General features: G+C 44.5%; 2 long non-coding RNA genes across 2 annotated transcripts in view; one reads left to right on the top strand and one right to left on the bottom strand.

Moving 5' to 3' along the window:
- The window catches only part of LOC120376204, a 28,380-nt gene extending 23,040 nt beyond the window's left edge, over positions 1 to 5,340 (bottom strand). The window contains exon 1 of the long non-coding RNA XR_005587115.1: positions 5,066 to 5,340. This is a non-coding gene — a long non-coding RNA (uncharacterized LOC120376204). The remainder of the gene's footprint in view (positions 1 to 5,065) is intronic.
- A 125-nt stretch (positions 5,341 to 5,465) lies between these two features.
- LOC120397957 overlaps positions 5,466 to 19,728 on the top strand; it is a 36,390-nt gene continuing 22,127 nt past the window's right edge. Inside the window, exons 1-2 of the long non-coding RNA XR_005594101.1 lie at positions 5,466 to 5,555; positions 7,809 to 7,863. This is a non-coding gene — a long non-coding RNA (uncharacterized LOC120397957). The remainder of the gene's footprint in view (positions 5,556 to 7,808; positions 7,864 to 19,728) is intronic.

The raw sequence follows: 19,728 nt of genomic DNA, 5'->3' as shown, positions 1-19,728 counted from the left end.
AAGGAAGTGTATAACAACATGCATTCACTGCCAATAACAGTGGTGTTGAAGAACACGAGAAAGTAGTGGCCAAACAAGACCACCTGTTGAATGAGGTGACTTCCCTTCAAGACCAATTAAACATCTATCATGAGGATGAGAGGAGGAATATTGAGCCTGCGCTCCCAATGGTCTCTCCACCTGATTAACTGTGTTGCCAGCTCAAAGGGCCCGAGGAGGAGCAACAGCGGGGGTTCGTTGCCCGGTGTGCGTCGCACTAATTAACACACCAGGGTAGAGAAGCAAACCAAGTTTATTTGAGCTCAAAAAGGTGCCAGGGAGAAAAAGCATTCTCAAATTCTGCACACCCGCGCACAGGCGGGGTCCCAGCATTTATACTCCCCTTGTTTGTGTAAGGCTTTTGTTTGGTTTTCCCCCTCACCCCTTCCTTCCCAACAGCAGTTACTTTAAACATTACATTTCAGCGTGTTAGAAAAGTTCCCATTCGCATATTTGTCTATGGCCTTCACAGCACAAACGCATGCAGATTTTCCTCCCCCTCCTCCCCGCCACTTTTTGCTGTTTCAAACTGTCCTACAGCTGCAAGCTGAGACAGCTGACAGTTACACATTTTGCTTGCTGTCTGTTAGCATCTTAGGCTGGTTAAAGTTCACAGCATGGAAGATCTTTGGTTACCACTTTGGTTTATTTAGGCCTAGGGACACCAACAACTGGAAGAAAAAAAAATTGAGCTTTTGAAGTTATACCCCCAAATTGTTAAAAATGAAGATTACAGTGTGGGAGCAAATGGTGAACAAATTTTAGTCACCGCCACTACTACAATCCCTATCAAATTTTCCAATGTCCAGATGTTTATAAAAGAGTGGGATAATTGGAATAAATTCACTAAGGTGATGATTATGGCCTCAGATCTGGAGGAGGTTCCTCAATTTACGAATTAATATTGGGGCATTACGCTCCATCATACTACAGCAGTGTTTCTCCATGGCTGGTCTGTGGATCAGCGCTGGTCCCTGAGATCTCCCTAACAGTTTAGGAAGGCAGAAAGCCAGTCCCTGGTATCAAAAAGGTTGAGAAACAGGACCTGAAAAAATAATATATTCTTTCCCTTTTTTATTGTCAAAGCATCAGATATTAAAATCTATCTGGGCTACTTTCCTACTACCTCATATGGTCCCTGCCATTAGGCTAAATGTTTACTTTCTACACTTAGTAAGAAGAGGGTCACCCTAACACCTAGCCAAAACACTTGATTCTGGGCTAGTTTATTATATTGCTGTGTCTGATTCCACTGGTCTCTAGCTAGTTTCTCCTGGGCTATCCTAGAGGATATACTGGATTACATTAGACCCTTGAAAGAGATGGCCCTCTCCTTCTCTTCTTTTACTAGCTCTGGTGTCCCTTGAGGTTGTTGTCAATACATGAGTTTACATGGTGTGAACCTCATGGATGTTTGGGACACCTCTTAGATCATGAAATGCAGATCTGACCATAGCCTATCCCACTCAATCACATCTGTCTATTGTAGCCTCGTTTACACAATGCAGCTAATCTGATTAATCAGGCTGTCTTACTGTGATAAACTGACATACAGACTGGTTTTAACTTAAATAATTGCCTCATCTCTTTCAGAAATCACAACATGAAGTTAGCTATCCAGTCAGCAAGGATCTCAATGGATAATCCTACGGTACTTAGGAAAATATCTCTACTTCTTACCAAGTTATCAACAGGCAGCCTAGAGGAATGGGCTCCAGGTTTCAGGACCAAAATAAACTTGTGAACTTAAAGCTCTTTTCTAGAGCTAACACTATGTTTATCCCCACCTGCTTGAATAGGGTACCAGCTAAGGGAAACTTAAATGCAGCTAATCTCTTAGCTGCATTAGCTGCAACTAAGAGATGTCCATACTTCTCTTGAGTGTCATCTGTTGGCACTCTGGGCAGGACAAACAAAACCGACTGTCTCCTTGTAAATACCAGTCCAATATAAACCAGACTAACAGATATTCTAAAGAGAAAAGGTGGGTGATGTAGTATCTTTTATTGGACCAACTTCTGTTGGTGAGAGACAAGCTTTCAAGCCATACAGATCTCTTCTGGGAAAGGAACTCCCAGCCTCACAGCAAAATGCAAGGTGGAACCAGAGAAGTAGGACACATCATGGAATGAGCCACCCAAATATCCTGAGAGAACCTGCTTCAATACAGAAATAACCTCCCCTCTGACAACACACCACTTATTGTCACCTGTCATACTACACTGGGGCCAATATGGGATATCATCAAACAATTACAACCAATACTTGATGGGGAACCCATCCTGAAAGAAAAATTTCCTGAACCCCATTTCTGGCTTTTAAACAACCCCCCAGCCTCTTCAAGCTCATTAGAAGCAAGTTCCCTACAGACCAGGACACATCAACTCAAAGTGGCACCAGACACTGCCAGAACAACACATGAAAAACCTGCAGACATATCTCCACTGCTACAATGATCAACACCCACTACAACACACCTTTCAAGATCAATGGGTCCTACATATGCCTATCATATTCAGTGTACTAAATGCCCCAGTTACAATTATGTGGGTGAAATCAGACTATCACTGTGCTCTCAAATGAACTTACACAGTATAATGATAAAAGAAAAAAAAACACCTATCACCTGTGAGTGAACACTTTTCACAAAGCGATCACTCTACATCTGACCTATCAGTCCTCATGCTCAAAGAAATCAAGCGCAACAGTTTCCAAAAGACGAGCCTGGGATTTTACATTCATTACTCTGCTAGACACCAAAAAATCATTGACTGAACAGAGACACTGCATTTATGGCTTATTACAACAATCTGTAATGTGCTAACCCCCTCTTTTTCCCCCTCTGATTGCAGAGGTGTTAACAAGCCACTCTACTTTGAATGGTCTCTTACAATATGTGCTAATTACTCATGCTAAACAATCAGTTCCACCTTGCATTTTGCTGTGATTCTGGGAGTTCCTTTACCCGACCTAAGGAGGAGCTCTGTGTGACTCGAAAGCTTGTCTCTCTCACCTAGAAGAAGTTGGTCCAATAAAAGATATTACCTCGCCCACCTTGTCTCTCTAATATCCTGGGACTGACATGGCTACAACTACACTGCAGACATTCTAAAGATTTACCTTTGTGAAGTGACCTTAATTTGGAGGATTATGGCCCATCTGAAGGAACTCACTCTTGGCTGAAGAGGATACTAAAAATTGGTGTTCTATGTCCTTTGTCTATAAGTGTCTGTTCATCCCTATAGAGCAGATCATTCTGCAATATGAACTGAGGAAAGTGTTTTAGGGGAAACATTCTCCATTCATCAAGGCCAATTGGTAATATGCCTCTTTAAATGCTTCATCCACTCATTGCTTTGACAATAGGTCACTACATTGGCTAAAATACTGGGTTCAAGGCTTACCAGCAGTTTGTCAAGGGCACTGGAAGCCTGAGGTTCCTCATCCCAACTGGAAGAGGAACATCTCCCAATTAAAATATGCCCCTACTTTTCCACTGCCCATGACTCACTTTTGCAGAGGTCTAAAGTTACTGGATGGAATACCTTTTGGAAATTCTTGAGCAGGGCATCTGATCCCTGATGAGATTTGGCCTTGAAGCAGTGGCTGATCCTAATAAGCCATGGAAATGCTTCCAGTCCCCTTCAGTCTCCAACTCAAATTTCTTTTTCATAGTTCTGCACCCCCATTAAGAGTGTGTTGTGGGTTGAAAAAATCAAAGCAACTTGGGCTGACATTTTAGAGGTCTATGATCAGTGTAGACCCTGAAGATATATATGTTGTTTCCCTTCCCCTCCCTTTAGCCTAACTGTCTTTATTTACTTTGTATATTATGATGAATCTGGTATTTTGGTAAATGTGTTACAACTGGAAAAATTAATAACAATTATAAATAAAACAAGTGTGGTAGTGAGATAGGGCTTGGCCTCTCTATGTATTCAATAAATAACGATGGGATCTGTGGTTTGCAGGAGTGTTGCTGATACCAGATTTCCTTCGTCTCCAAATCTATCCAACTAGATGCAGAGGGCAAATGGAAATCTGGCATCTTATACTTTGGATATTTTCAAGCATGTCAGCCCCAAAGTCTTTTTAAGGCAAAACAGAGGCTGTCAATGGGTGTTTTCATCACTATTCATCAACACTTGGATCCTATGTAGCATGTTAGGAATAGTTCAGTGGGGCCATTAGCAATAGTAAATCCCAAAGTGAATGTCCCTGATATTCTTGAGTCACATGGCTGCAGTGAGTAGGAAGAGGAAGGATGTATCAGAAGGGGCTACAATCTGTGGAGGATCTCACTGAATGCCAAAGGTCCCCAGAACATACTTTGAGGTGGGTCTCAGGCATTTTCATTGGCATTTGGCTCATTTTAGGTCCCAGTAGCAGATCACCAATATAAAGATAGTGACTGATTATTGCATCCCAATATTATTGTTACTCCAGGCACTCATGCACAGGCATGGATTCCAGCAGAGTAGCAATCAGAATTAGTTTAATGCACACGGATACAAAGAGATAGTGGAATGAATGGAAAAAATATTTTATTAAACAATATGTTGAAGTTTCAGCTGTATTTGCTGAACTAGTATTAAATGCAAATCAAATGAACTAGTATTATGCAAAGTACTATGTGATCAGTCAAATGTACAGCACAATTCAACTCAGCCCATCAATGGCAAGTGGTCAAGGAAAAGCATTTCCCCTGGGCTTTATCACCTTTATCTGATCCTATGTCCTAACAATTCATTCAACCTGGCCTGGACACTTCTTAGAAGCCCTGATTTCTCATTCCTACTGTCTAAGTTCATGTGCTTGGTCATCAAATTGCAAGTTTTGCAGAAATTAATGATTTAAACAGCAGTACAGTATTCTTCTCAGACTTTTGGCCAGAATATCTGTAAAGCTCATTTTCTTGAACCAGATCCACATTCAGAAAGATGATGTCTGGCAGCAGGCAAGATACAATATTATAACTGTACCAGCTCTGGCAGCTAACTGTATATAGCCAGGATGTAATACTCACAGATTTATATTGTGTCACATCCATCTCAGGATGATCTCTGCCAGCTCTCCCAACAATACCATGGCCTTAAAAAAGGACTTCAAGAGGGAGCACACTGTCCAATCAATACTTAATAGATTAGAGAGTTTTGAAATTCAATGGAAGATGACCACCTAGCTCCCCTGAGTTCCTTTGAAAACATTCAGCCGAAATCAATTTAGATTTATTGTAATGATCCTAGGAGCTTTGGATTAAGCAAAACAATTTATTTTGGCTTTCTTTTTAGGAGCCAGTTAGAATTATTTAGTGGCTTAATAAAGAATTTAACCTCTAAAGCCATCACCAGAGTGTGAGAGGTTAATCCTACTTTATGACATCATAATTCTAAATCATACCTTTGGAATTCTAAGCAATGGTTATGGCTCTGTATCTCCAGTTTTCTAATTTAGTCAGAAAGGCTGCTACCGAGACATCAATTTCTTGGAAGTTTACAGACTCTGGGAGTCTGAAAGTTAGTAGTTAAGCTTTTCTTTATGTTTTTTTCTTTTAAAAAGAGCCATCAGTTACACTGAACAAACATTGTATATTGCTTAACTTTGATTCTGAATTTTGGGTGGTTGAATAAGGAGGAGTTAGCCATACTCCAATTTAGATCTCCTTCCTGTCAAACAACTATAAACAACAAGTGTTCTTGTGAAACAATTTATGCCTATCTTTTGAAAAATTATTTGAAATATTTCATTTATCCTAATATTAGCTGTTTCTTGAAACAATAACAGGTAAAAATTTCAGAGTAAAGTGATTTTTAAGTTGATGGTGTCCCTTTCAACTTAAAATAAGTTAAAAACAATCAAGCTATACACCTCTGAACAAAATATGACCTTCAACTAAAGGAGTGCCCACTGGAGCCATTATAACAATAGTATTTATTAATATGGTTTATAGTGCATAATAATGCTTTTGCTGAAATAGAAAGGTCAATTAGAGGAATACACTACAGGGCGCTTTTTAAACTGATAAAATTCAATAGTAATGGTGATGGTCTTTTATCCATAAGGATCCCAAACTAAATTATGGATCCAAAACAGTGACTCCATATCTAAGGGTCCAATCCAGTGCAGTGCATGCATGTTTCACCCTTCAATTTGCATGAAACATTTTCCATTACAACCCTGATTTTGACCCCTTTTAACATTCTGAAAACAGTACTCTCCTATCTGCACTTTCTCATGGTTACTCATAGATCAAAGAATTTTTTAGGAAAATTTAATATCAATCAGAGAAGTAGTTTTGAGTTTTGGAGACGAGAAAACATTTGTTTCTTCACTTAGTGAAAAGTTTTTAACTTAATTGTATCAGCAATAGTTTGGTCTAAAAGCTTCATGTTTGTTTCCTACAATCTTTTTTGAAGAGTACTGACTTACTGGACCATTTTGATTAAGGATAAGTGAAAAAGTTTGGACTTAATAGATGAAAAAAGTTTGAACCTCAGGAGCTCAGTGAAGGTCTTTACAAATATCCATAGACTCTGAATTTCTAAGTTCTTCCTTCAATAATTCCAAGCACAACTGAGAAGATCATCATTCTTGCCTGTTAATCTGACCACAACACTTTGAATGTTTTCACAGGCTCTTCTTTTTTTAAGCTTCTTGTTCTCACCTTCAATATCCTTTCCAGCTCTGGTCTTGCCTCTCTTGTCTCTTATCCTGTTACTCTGAGTTCTGCCAACCATGCTAGCCTTGCCTGCCTACTTGCCCTCTTCTTCCGTATCTGTCTTTATTCTTTGTTCCATGCCACCATCTGTCCATGGAATACTCTCCTGAACTAATCTACAAAGTCAACACCCTCTGCTTGAAATTCCTCCTTGAGGCTCTCTTCTTCCGTGATATATACAAGAAATTGGCTAACTAATAATGGATAGGTTGAATGTAACTTGTGTTCATATCTCTCAACTTACCAACTCCCAAATGTGGCATGTTATTTGTGAAAGAAACCCCCAAATGAGGGACAATATAACAATAATTCATTCTGAAACTTAAAAAGTGGTGGAATTCCTTTCTGTAGTGTAACTAGCTCTCCCAATTACCTCATATAATTCTTTCAACAACAGATTGAGGGAAAGAACACATTAAGGACTGAAATGAGTGACATCCCTGAAAATGAAGAAAAATTGAGATTCTGATGATTATCTAACAAAAATTTTAGGTCTATAAACATATTGGTCTATGTCAACATTTTCGATTGCATCCCCCTCTGAACTCTTGGTATATTGCTTGACTTATTGGATTATAAATTCTTAGCAGTTAGAGACAGTACCTTATTGTGCGGGCATAGTCTCCAGCAAAAGATATTATCAAAGACTTTTTGAAAGTTCAAACAAATAAGTAGTGTCAGCAAATTCTCTTTTCTTTGTTAGTTTGTTGACAGACTCAAAGAATGCTAGTAGATTAGAGATGCATAGTTTTCCATGCTGAAAGCCATAGTGGTTTGTCCTTATCATGTTATATTCATCAAAGTGTTTTAAAACTCTGAGCCAGATCCTTATGTGGTGTAATGGGCATAGTTCCATCTCTATCTTTAATTAAGGTTTCCAGCCAATTTACCTGGTAATGAATGAAGTCTCTCCTGTCTATAATTTTGAGAATAATCCTTAGCAACTTTTTTTAGCAACATATGCAGCATTTGCTCAAATGGAAGGGAAAGGGACAGGTAAAAGCAAGAAGAAAGGGGGCAATACTTTGATCCACTCCCTCTCCCTCTACAGGCACATTGGTCTGCAAAGCTGTCCACCTATGGAGAGAGAAGGCATCTGCTTCCTGGTACGTACTCCTCTAGCTCAATAGAAATTGTATCTCCTTGAGGAATTACTCCTTCCTGAAGTATCCCATGAGATGGCATGACTCTGCACCACTCCTTTCTTTAGACAGTGCCAAAGTGCCACAATCCCTGCCCTTAGTAACTTCCAGTATTGTCTTAAGTATTATAGCTCCACAGTCTGTGTAAAGTTTCTCCATATGCTAATTCAAGAAATCAATTACTATTGAAATTTTAATCTATTGCACTGTAAAAAAAATATGAACAAACAAAATGCAGATGTGACATTTGTAAAAAGTGATTACATTCTGGGAAGCATTTTCAAATGCATGTATTCTGTAATCATGCATGCAATTATTGAAAACATCTGATTTTGCATTTTGCTAATTGGAGTAGTGTAGTGGTGCGGGAGTGTTCCAACTGTATGTATGTAAATTAGATCTCAGTTTAGAACACTTTACACCCAATTACCAAGAATGGTTCAATTTCTAAGATTTCACAAAGAAAAAGATACATCATAGTAGAAGCAAGCATTCTCTAAGGATTCATTATGATGCTGATTCACATTTGTTGCTTTTAGAGGCAACAGTTGTGTGAGTGCAAACACATAATGCATCTCAATTGTTAAATATACACTTGAGAGTTCCTAAAGACTACACTAATAGTTCTAAGATAATTTGCTATGTATATGATTATATGGAGAAAGTTACATTTTCACAAGCTCATTCCCTGATAAATGGATTAAAATAGTTATTTTATGCTGTTGAAGACATTTTTGTTCAATATTAATTTGGATTTTGATATTCATAACATAGCAAATGTCTCCTGGCCTCCATATGACCTAAGTATTTTATATAAACCCATTTTTATGAACAAAGGAAAGCTATAAATTTTCAGTAATATAATTCTGGTAAATTGGATGCTATGAAATTATTGTCATAAGCTGTGGTATAATGATACTTTGTAATTTTGCAAACACTTGCATAAAAGTAAGTCTAAATATTTAAATAAATATTCTCTTTGCCAGCTGAGCTATTTGGAAACATTTAAAAGGATAACACAAATAGGACCAGGTAGTCATTTACACTTGAGAGTAGTCCCACTGAAGTTAAAAGGGCTGCATGCATAAGTAACTGCATAAGGATGAAGATCATAGTCGACAACTCTGCTCCTCAAGCATAACGGAACTTTCCGGAATCAGATTAGATTTAGACTAAAGTTCTGACACTCAGCTCCCAGGGTGATGAGCTCAGTCAAAGTTTGGAGTTTGGATAGTGATCAAAGCAGAGGCTGAATTGCACAGTGCTGAAAACGTAGAGGCTGATTTTGTTGCATTTCACTCCTACGTGGCCAAAATCTTTTGATATCAGTTCATCTCCTGATATTTATGCTAATTTGCATGACGGCAGTCTTGTGAACAAGCTCTCATTTATTCCATAATTCCACAGCTACTGCTGAAGAAAATGTTGGAGACAGAGTCAGGTTCTCTACATGCCAGGAATCCTGTGCCAGTCTCTTGGAAGCAGTTGAAACATAAGTTAGAACAGAATCTGGGGCTCCTCTAGTCAAAGGTCAAACCATCCCTTGACACTCCAGAATCCAGGAGACACAAAGGGGATGTGTAAAGCACCTAAATCTATTCCAGTTCTGGGCTGGGCTGAATTCAGTTTGGCAGCATCCCAGAATTGGGGCTAGTTTGTCTGGGGACAGTTGGGATTGCCCTATCAAGGCAAGAAGGCTGATTAATAAAAGTGATCTCTTGTACAGGTTTCACCATATTTGCCATCCAGGAACTATAGCTTTTGGGTTAGATTTGCATTTGCGTTCCTGATACTAAGTGCCATATTTCAACAGGCAAATGACAATATTGCTTCATAGTCTCCCCCCACACACTTAGGATGTTAATCTATAGACCCCTTTCTGACACAAGAAGTCTCTGCAGTTCATAAATAACAGGCTCAAATGGGATAGTCTGACGCAAGAGTCAGTGATGCAAGTTAATTGTATGCTACTATCCAGATTTGGAAATTACCCTCCAAAACAACCATCATAAATTATGTGTGCCCAACCTAAGTTTAATTTACACTTTAACCTCAAATTTGACTCTTAGTCCGTTTCCTTCATTGTTCTCACCAGTCTTTTTCCCCCCTCTGGCCTTAAAGTTGCAGGAACTTTAAAAATAAAGATATTATAGTTTTGTTAATACCTTGGCTGTACTGTAAATCTTGTCTCTAATGCACTAGACCTCTTAATTAATTCCAGGAAACCTGTATTTTTGATATGCACGTATTTTGGATATGTATGCATTTGAATGTTGCTTGTACAACGAATATATATAATCAGGAGTAACAATTATATTCCAAAGATCACATACAATAATCTCTGATCATGCCCACAGGCTAAAATTTTGCAAACTTTACTCATATAAGTAATTCTTACTCATGCAAGCACTCATATTTAATTCAGTCAGTCTATTCAGAAGCAACATTTACACATGTAGCCCCCTCCCATACACACACCCTGTAGCAAGGGGGCTGTGCCCCAAGAGAAAATAAATACCTTCTGGATCCCCTGTAGGGTCCACAACAGAGTCCTGCACTGTGTTGACTTCTGCGAGCAGCAGAAGGGAAGAGGCGGGGATTCAACCCCCAGTCACCCTGGCAACCCTCCTCCCCCAACTAATGGGAGGAGGGGAGACAAGAGCAGTCGTCAGTGGCCATTAGAGGGCAGAAGACAGCCAAGCAGTGCTGCAAGCAGTTTTTGACCCTGTACAGAGCCTCTGGTGCCTGGGAAAACAGGAGGGAGGCTAGGACTAGCCTGACTTTCGCTCCAGATAGCAGAGACCAGAAAGGGAGGGGAGGAAAGCACTAGAGGCCCAGGAACTGGCCTATCTTTAACCTCAGCCTGCAGAAAAGGCTGAGGAGGAGACAATCCGCTCCTCCTGCCAGTAATAGGAGGAGATAGCTCATCTCTCCTGCCACTGCATGCTTGCCCTGCAGCCAGCCCATACCAGACTGGGATTGTGGATCCAGAGACCCATCCTGCCTGCAACTGAACCCATGTGTTCCAAGTATGAAAGACTGTTGGCAGAGTTCCTGAAGAGAGAGGATGGTTAGTTCCTCCCCAGCAGTCCCCAGAGAGGAACTGCTTGCCTGCACTGATCCCTTGATCGCTCAGCCAGAAAAAGCACCTGGGTGAGTTAGACAGTTAATTAGGGTTTAATATTGCACCATTAAGGCATTTCGCATCTGCAAAAGGACTTTCAACTACCTGGATCATCAAGACCTGCACTACCAGTTCCCAATATAATAAAGAGTGTTTCTAACAGCATCTACTTACAGGCCTGCAACATATATTCATGTGTGCCACCCATGTATCTGTGACATTGGAAGTGAACGGAAGTGAGCCTGGGGAGTATGTGGTCACATGACGTACTGCGCTTGCCAGCATGGCCTATAATTAAAAAGCATTATTAATATTTCCAATCATCTACCTCAGGTGCACCAGGTTGCAGCCTCTTTTCCAACTCCTACAGAACCTTCTCCTCAGATTCTAGTTGCTTTTCTCCCTGCACCTCCTGATATTCACACAGACCATCCATGACCTCATGAAGTCGCCTCCTCCTGGCATTGGGCAAGGTGGCTGTCCACCAAACCAGGAGGAGGAAGCTGGATGGGGAGGTGCTCTGGGACCATGGGGCTTATTTCTGCTCTTCCCTGAAGTCACGTATCCGGGCAGAGTTCCTCTGGGTCACGTCCACTGGCTCCCTTGGATGTCTTTGAGGAGCAGTGGGTGCTGTCTGGCATTCTCTGCTCAGTGTCCCCCTCTGGCTCCCTGCTTTTGACCCTGTGACCCTCACTGCCGTCCCCGTTTTCTCATTTGTTGTCCCCTGGAATTATTTGGGCTCTGGGTCCAGAGGCTCCTCTCCTTAGGCTGGGGGGAGGGGCCATTAGATGTGGGTGGGCTTGCACCCACCCATTTCCCTAGACACTCAATAGGTGCCATGACTCATCATCCCCTGGCAATTGGCCAGTGCATGGGGCTCTCCACTCCTCATTTCCCCTGGACTATACTCCAGCAAGTGAGAGCAGCCTTATAGCCCACCTCTTATGCCTTCCTTGAGCGGGTCCTGCAGGAGAGTGCTCCCCGCCTGCCCTTCATCCCTGGTCCTCCAGACTTCACTATAGGGCCCCTGCCCTGTGAGCCCCCCCCGCCATCCCCTCGGCTGCCTTCTCCACAACACCTGAGCTAGCTGCATGACTTGCGGTTGGTCTGTCTCTGAATTGCGCCAAGGAAACAACTGTACACATTCATGTTCCATACCCTTAATTTCCGCATAATTGTGTCCTCCCATCTGTGGGCCAGTCTACATTCTACTTTGGTCCCCTGGCTCGCTGGGGATATTGGTTGGTGGCTCCTTCATGGATGCCTGAATACAGGCGTGTATCTGGCATGGTTCTCCCCCGCTCCCTGGCACCTGCTCCTGCGGCATGAGGGAGAACCTGGTGCACATCTACCTCAAGTGCACCAGGTTGCAGCCCCTTTTTCGGTTCCTCCAGAACCATCTCCTTAGGTTCTGGCTGCACTTTCCCCCGCACCTCCTGGTATATGTGCACCCCATCCATGTCCCCATGGAGTCACAAGCCCTCCTTGGCCTCCTCCTAGCACTGGCCAAGATGGCCATCCATCATACCAGGAGGAGGAAGCTGAACAGTGGGGTGCTCTGTGACTGTGGGGCTTACTTCAGATCCTCCCTTAAGTCAAGACTCCAGGCAGAGTTCCTCTGGGCATGTCCACTGACTCCCTGGCCACCATTAAGGAGCAGTAGGAGCTGTTCAGGGTTCTCTGCTCAGTGTCCTTCTCTTGATCCCTTATTTTGAACCTGTGACCCTCACTCCTGTCCCTGTTTTTTTCATTATTTGACCCCATGCTTAGTTGATACCTGGGTCTGGTGGCTCCTCCTCTTGGTTTGAGAGGAGGGGCCTTTAGATGTGGACAGGCCCATACCCACCCAATCCCCAGTGCTTCAATAGGTGCCATGATTCATCTCTCCAACACAGCCAGCAGTGGTGCATCTCTCAGACACGCTGCAGCAGCCTATCCCTGGGCAGAGCCCAGGTCAAATGATCCCCAGGCACTGGTATTGAACTGACCCCACAAGAGCTGTAAGTTAGTCTGTGCAACAGCACTTCTCGGCCAGTAACCCTCCTGCGTCCTAACAGTGTTAGAGCCTCACTAGGCTTCCAGCCTGCCCTTGATCCAGTTTCTGTTCCTCCCCCAGCCTTTGCCGAGCCTTGTTCCAGCCCATTGCAGCCTTGTCCATGTCTTACTCCATCTCTGATATTGACCCACTCCAGCCCTGCACCTGCCTCCTGACCCCCAGAATCAGACTGACTCTAACCCAGCTTTGACTTTTGGCTTTTATCCAAACTGACTATGATCCTAATTTGGCTTGTCTATGGACTCTGACCTACATCCTATCCCCAGACCTGGTTTCAGTGCTGCCTTTGGCCCAGTCCTGACTCTACAGTTAGTGTCAACCTTTGGTACCTATTCTTGAATCTAACCACCAGTCCTGACTGCCTAGAACCCAGAGCCTGACATCTTGTCTCACTGGAGGCACTGCCAGGTAGTTGTATTCTTTAGTACACATGGAGGAGGAGTCAGGCACCTACCAGCAGCTCCTTGAAACAAGCACAGGTGACAAACTCTGGAATGTCCAAAGACAAGGTACTTTTCTCATGTTCACACATCATACAGGTACTAAACCAACATTGAACGGTGGATTACACTCACATCAGTCAAGATAGCAGGACTGGTGCAAGGACTATTGAAGAAGTTTGTGGCACCGCCTATAATCAGTTTTGCCCAACATTTCTCATTAGGAGACCCCGTTTTCAGGTCCTTATAACTTTGCCAAACTTTAACCACACCTGCTGCATTTTTCCATGCTGACTGTCTGCCTTAGGCTGAACTTGTTTTGAAAGTTTCCACTAAAATTGTTCATCTGTTTCTGAGAATCAGGTTAGGGAAAATATATTGTTTTGCCCATGTTAAAACTGACAGACATGTGGGATTGGTTTAAATGATAGGTTGCAACTTTATTAATTATACCTTGGACAGCGGATGGCATTTAATTGGTTGCAGTGCAGGTTACAGGGCTTTTACCATGAACTACACCATAACTTGGGGCAGACCCTCCCCAGTTTACCCCATGTTCTCAGTTCATTCCACCCCATAAAGAGGCTATAAGGCTGAGTGGGGTGAACCTCAGTCCATAAAGACTTCAAATTCTCCCTCCCCTCTCAACACATGGTTCAACTGCACAATCTCAGATCTCATTTACCTCTGGGAGCTGGCCCCTTTAGCTTTTACATAAGTGAATTCCTGCCACCGGGAGTACCAGTGATCAGCATGGATGCACCCTACATCTACCATGCTTGGTACCCATCTCCTGCCTGACCCAATCCTTAATGTCACAGAGCCAAATGTCAGCTTCAGAAAGATTAACTCCATCCTCAGTTCTCTCTAAAGAGTTAAGGGCCATTGTATTGGTTATTGCTATATGTTATCTCTGCCTCCCACACCCAACTCTCAATTATCCCAGCTACATCATAGACATATAGAACTGGAAGGGACCTCAGTAGGTCATCCAATCCAGTCTCCTGCACTGAGGCAGAACTAAGTATTATCTAGGCCATCCCTGACAGGTGTTTATCTAACCTGCTCTTAAAAACCTCCAGTGACAGAGATTCCCCAACCTCCCTAGGCAATTTTTTCCAGTGCTTAACACCCCTTGCTGCAATTTAATCCTATTACTTCTTGTTCTGTCTTCAGTGGTAAAGGAGAACAATGTATCAGCCTCCTTTTTATAATGACATTTTAGGTACTGGAAGACTGTTAGCATGTCCCCACTCTGTCTTTTCTTCTTCAGATTAAACAAACCATTTTTTCAGTCTTCCCTTGTTCTGTCCTTATGGGCTGGCTTGATAGCCTCCCACCAAACTCATATTGTGAGCTGTTCTGACCAAACCAATTGAAGGCATGGCCATGACATGTAATCAGCTCCTCATCCCTCTGTATCCTAATCCATAAATTTAATCCAGTACAGTTCCCACAACTCACAAGGTCAGTTTTGCCTAGGTGAATAATCAAGATATCAGGTGGCTGTAGCTCAGCCATAAATGAGTGTCAGCTCCATGCCCCATCTGCCACAACATCGAAAGCAAATGGCATCAGCCTTGAATCTCAGCTGTGATCCGCCTGCTGGCTGGGCTGATGTCAGCTATAATTGAATAATCCAGCATCTGCGAGCAGTATCAACAGGTGCTGGGACTAGCTGATGCCCTGTCTGCTATACAATTGAAGGTAAATGTCTTCAGCCTTGAAACTCGGTTGCAATCCATCCGCTGACCTGGCCAACATCCAGTCACAATTGCTTAATCAACACATCAATGAGAACTGGGATCAGCTCATGCCCCATCTGCCATACCAATAGCTGTTCCGTCAGCATGCCTCTCCTGCTGAACCACTGAAGGCATACAGCTTCAGCCTAGAAGCCCAGCAGCAATCCACCTGCCAAGCTGACTGCCATCTTGTGGGCCAAAGCACTACAGAGTGCCTGCAAATCCAAACATTGATTATGGTTTGGATATCCCTGGAATCTGAAGCAGACAGGGTTACTTATTGCTAGTCCCGGCACCTTCCCCCCGGGGCAAACATAAGTCCTAACATTTTGATTTCCAGTGTCCTGTAGTCTGAATCAAGAGTCAAAACCCTCCGATGCTGCCAGCATCACTGACGCAAACTTGAAAGAGTGTGTACCAAAGTTCTCTGGGTTGAGGCTGCAGTAGACCAAACCTTTTTTCATTATTGCAGTGAACTGGTATTCCCATGTCTAAACAGTGAGCCTGGCTTCCACAGCCCCTTATGGGCCATAGGCACTCATCTGCACGTTCCCTTACCACCATTCTGTTCTGTTTTAGAGTACTTTAAGCACTGCACGGGTTGATAACTATATATCTAATAATTCAACTACCCACCTGGACCCATCTGTGGCTGTTTGAGGCACCAGCTCACTTACTCTGAAAGAACCAAGGAAGGCCACAAAGAATGCTTGGGGATAGGCCATAGGTGTTGGAGCCATTCCCAAGCTCTGAAATCCTTTATCTCAGTCAGGTAGCACTTATAGGTCCTGAATGCCCTTGGGGGCGATCATATTTTTTACTAGACCTATGGCTGTCAGAAGCCATAGTTCCAGAGTTGATTGGGCATCACCTGCGGATCCGTGTTGCCAGCTGAAAAGGGAATGGCCCAGGCAGAGGTCCTGCTTCCTGTCTGATGAGATTTCCCTGTTCAAGTTGGCTCCTCTGTCCAGGATGGCGGTGGGATGTCTCTCCTCCAGCTCCACTCCCCAGCATTGTCTCTGCTAGTGGTCCCTGTCCTTTTCAAAATCCTGTGGAAACTAAGAAGACTTCTCCCCACAGGGTAGCAATCCTAGGACAACAATTGCCTGGCAAACTGTGTAAAAGAATCCTCACTCATCTCAGAGGGCACCACTCTTAATGGGTCCATATGGGCCAGACTGAGGACCTCTAGGACATAAGAAAGGAAACCCCCGCTCTGGACCCTGGCCACTCCTGTGCCCCTCCTTCCCCCAGCAGCACCAACCCCTTGTAGCTGTAGAGGGAGGGGCTGCTGAAAGGCCACCAGCTGCAGCTGCCAGCTCCCCAAAACGCCCAGCTGCCTCAATCTGGCAGCCACTAGATACCCCCCGTCCCAAGTGAGATGGGGGAACAAGGCCCGATGCTATCCTTACAGTGGCCCCATAACCATGTGGGCCTCTGCCCATTCCCCATGAACTGAGGAGGGAGAGGGGACTCAACATCTTGCCAGGTCCCAGCTGAAGGGCTCCAGGAGCAGGTGTGTAAAGTGCCCCTTGCCACTCTCAGCTGCAGCCCCACATGTCCCTTTCCTCCATCCCCCATAAGCATGGATGGGGGGAAGGCAGTATCAGCACCAGATAGTCCCAGCAGTGGGACTCAGGATGCAAGACATTTCTGCAGCTGTAGGAGCAGCCCCCTCCACCCTCTTCCCCCAGGAGTGAGTACCATAGTCAGTCCTGGCAGCAGGAGCCAGGGAGCCAGATGCTCCTGCAGCATCCCTGTGTCCTCACCCCTTCTCGCATAAGCCTGGAGGAGGGAAGGGCAGTGGCATCCTGCTCAGTCCCTGCAGCTTCCCCTAGGCTGAATCTATTATGACTCTGGATCACTCCCTCTGCCCCCAGCACAGCTCCTCTTCAAGCAGGCTGTGCCTCCAGGTTGGTGAACCAGGCTGTGACTCCTGCAGTGGGACAGAGACCCCTCCACTGGTGTGCATACCCCACAAGCATGGAGGGTGATCCCAGAGCTCCTCCCTTCCCTCCAGGTGCTGCATCTTCTGGAGGCAGAAGCCACCTCACTTCATTTTTGTCCTGGCATCCTGGATTTGGGAACATAAAATCTATGTGTTGGGTCTGTTCCCTTGACTCTTCCAGTGCTACCCCGTGTTATTTTGCTCCAGGCATGGCTGAACAGCAAATGCTTCCCTGCAGCTAACCAAAGAGTAAGAGACTTTTGCAAAGCTTGGTCTTAGGTCAAATAGGCAAGGGCCAGAGGAGGGGAGCTGTGTACAGAAACCAAGCAGCTGACCCTATCCCTCTTTCTCCAGCCAATGGCTAAGCAGAGAACCGAAGTGAGGATGGTTGGGTGGGAGCCCCCATCCCTCCCTGGCATGAATGCATTTGAACTTCTTTCTCAAAGCACCTCCCCCTACCAAAGGCAGCGAGAAGATATTCTTACAGTAATTTATCTGAGATGTTCTAGTGCAGGGGCAGGCAAACTTTTTGGCCTGAGAGCCGCATTGGGTTTCATAAATTGTATGGAGGGCCGGTTAGGGGAGGGGGTCATGCTCCAGCCCCCACCTCCTGTATGTCCCCCTCCGATTCCTGCCCCATCCAACCCCCCCTCATTCCTGACTGCCCCCCCCCCAGGGCCCCTGCCCACATTCAACCCCCTGTTCCCCCCAGACCACCATCCACACCCCTGCCCCCTGACCACCACCCCGAACTCCCCTGTCTTCTATCCAAACCCCCCCCCCCCCGCTCCCTGCCTCCTTACCGCGCTGCCTGGAGAACCAGTGGCTGGTAGCTGCCACCATGCAGCTCAGAGCACCAGGTCAAGCCCGGCTCTGCAGCTGTGCTGCCTCAGGAGCTCACAGTCCCGCCACCCAGATCATTGCACCAGCAACAGAGCAAGTGAGCTGAGGCTGCAGGGGAACAGCAGGGGAGGGGCCGGGAGCAAGTCTCCTGGGCCAGGATCTTGGGGGCCAGGCAGGACAGTCCCGAGGGCCGTAGTTTGACCACCCGTGTTCTAATGCCTCCATGCTCTGGGGCAGGGACTTGACATTTGGCAGGGGGTTGCCCTGATGTCAGTGATGTGCCTTTTGCAGTGACAGTTTCTCCAAATTTGGCTAGGTTATGAGCCTCTGGAAAAATTCAGTTTGCACATGATCAGTAGAGACTTGATAGTTTGGTAGCAAATTCTCTGAATATTCCATCTGCACTGAGCACACAACATTCCCTCACAGCTCCTATGTGAAACTGGACTTCATATGCAGCATCCCCACAGAGTGGTTGGACATGCTTCATCCTAGTGATGCAGGAGCAGAGCAAGACTTTCCATACTGTTGCTCCTCCCAGAAGCTAGGAGCTGCTGTGCTGCCAGGTACAGGAACTTAGCAGGAGCATAGGGTTGGTCTACACTACACAGTTAGGTTAACGTAAGGCATCTTATGTAAATTTAATTATGTCAGTGTCTACACTACAGTCTTTCTCCCATCGTAGTAGTAAGTGCCCTAATACACAAACATAAAAACTCCACCTCATTGAGAGGCATAAGGCTTATGTTGGTGTAGTTAGGGCAACACAGGACAGGTCTACACTACAGAGGTGATTGATGCTCTGAGACCCCTGTACTCTACCACAACAAGAAGAGTAAGGTAAGTCGACGGGAGATTTTCTCCCATTGACTCCCCGCGGTGTAGACCCTGCGGTAACTCGACCTAAGGTATGTCGACTCCAGCTACATTATTCACATAGCTGGAGTTGTGTAGCATAGGTCGACTTACCGTGGTAATGTAGACATAGCCACAGCGTCTGTACTTTCACTGCCCATTCCTTTTGGTGCCCACGCAACATGAAAGAGAAGGAAAGATAGGGTCAGGATTTAGGTTTTGTGGAATTGGCAGGAACTGAGGAGAAAGGAGCGAAGTGGGGCAATGGCAGGAGCTACAGCGGGTGGGAAAGTGAAGGGAAGGGTACAGAGGGAGAGGCTGAGAGAGACAGAGGAGAAGGGTAGGTATCCAGTATATCAGACAGCTCTGCAGAACATGGAGTTGAAACTATTATTCCTGAGTCTCAGCATTCCTTTGCTGTCTATCAAATAGCTGTGAAACCTACTGGCAAAGTATATGTCTCCATCCCCCTCTAACAGCTAATCCATACAGAAGATAATAGCGTTCCACTGTGAGTTGACTGGTGGGTATGTCGCCTTCCTGCTTTCTGTTCTTTGCTCCTGTTTTATTTCCTGGTAACTGCTCTCTGAACCTAGTGTTCCTGTTCCTGTTTATGTCCTGTTCCAGTCCTGCATGCATGTGAAGCTACTCAGGGCCTGCTGCTACTTATTCACTGTTCAGACTGTTATGTTTTGTTGAGACTCTTGCTGACCTACCTATTTCATGGTTATTACATGTTTTGACTCATAACCTACCTGCATGTCTTGCTTCATTTGTGTGTGTGTGTGTGTTTGAATTGCTATTCTGGGGTGCATCAG

Source organism: Mauremys reevesii, linkage group 1 (genome assembly GCF_016161935.1).
Source record: "Mauremys reevesii isolate NIE-2019 linkage group 1, ASM1616193v1, whole genome shotgun sequence".
Taxonomy (NCBI): domain Eukaryota; kingdom Metazoa; phylum Chordata; order Testudines; family Geoemydidae; genus Mauremys; species Mauremys reevesii.
This window is presented reverse-complemented; position numbering and strand designations above follow the sequence as displayed.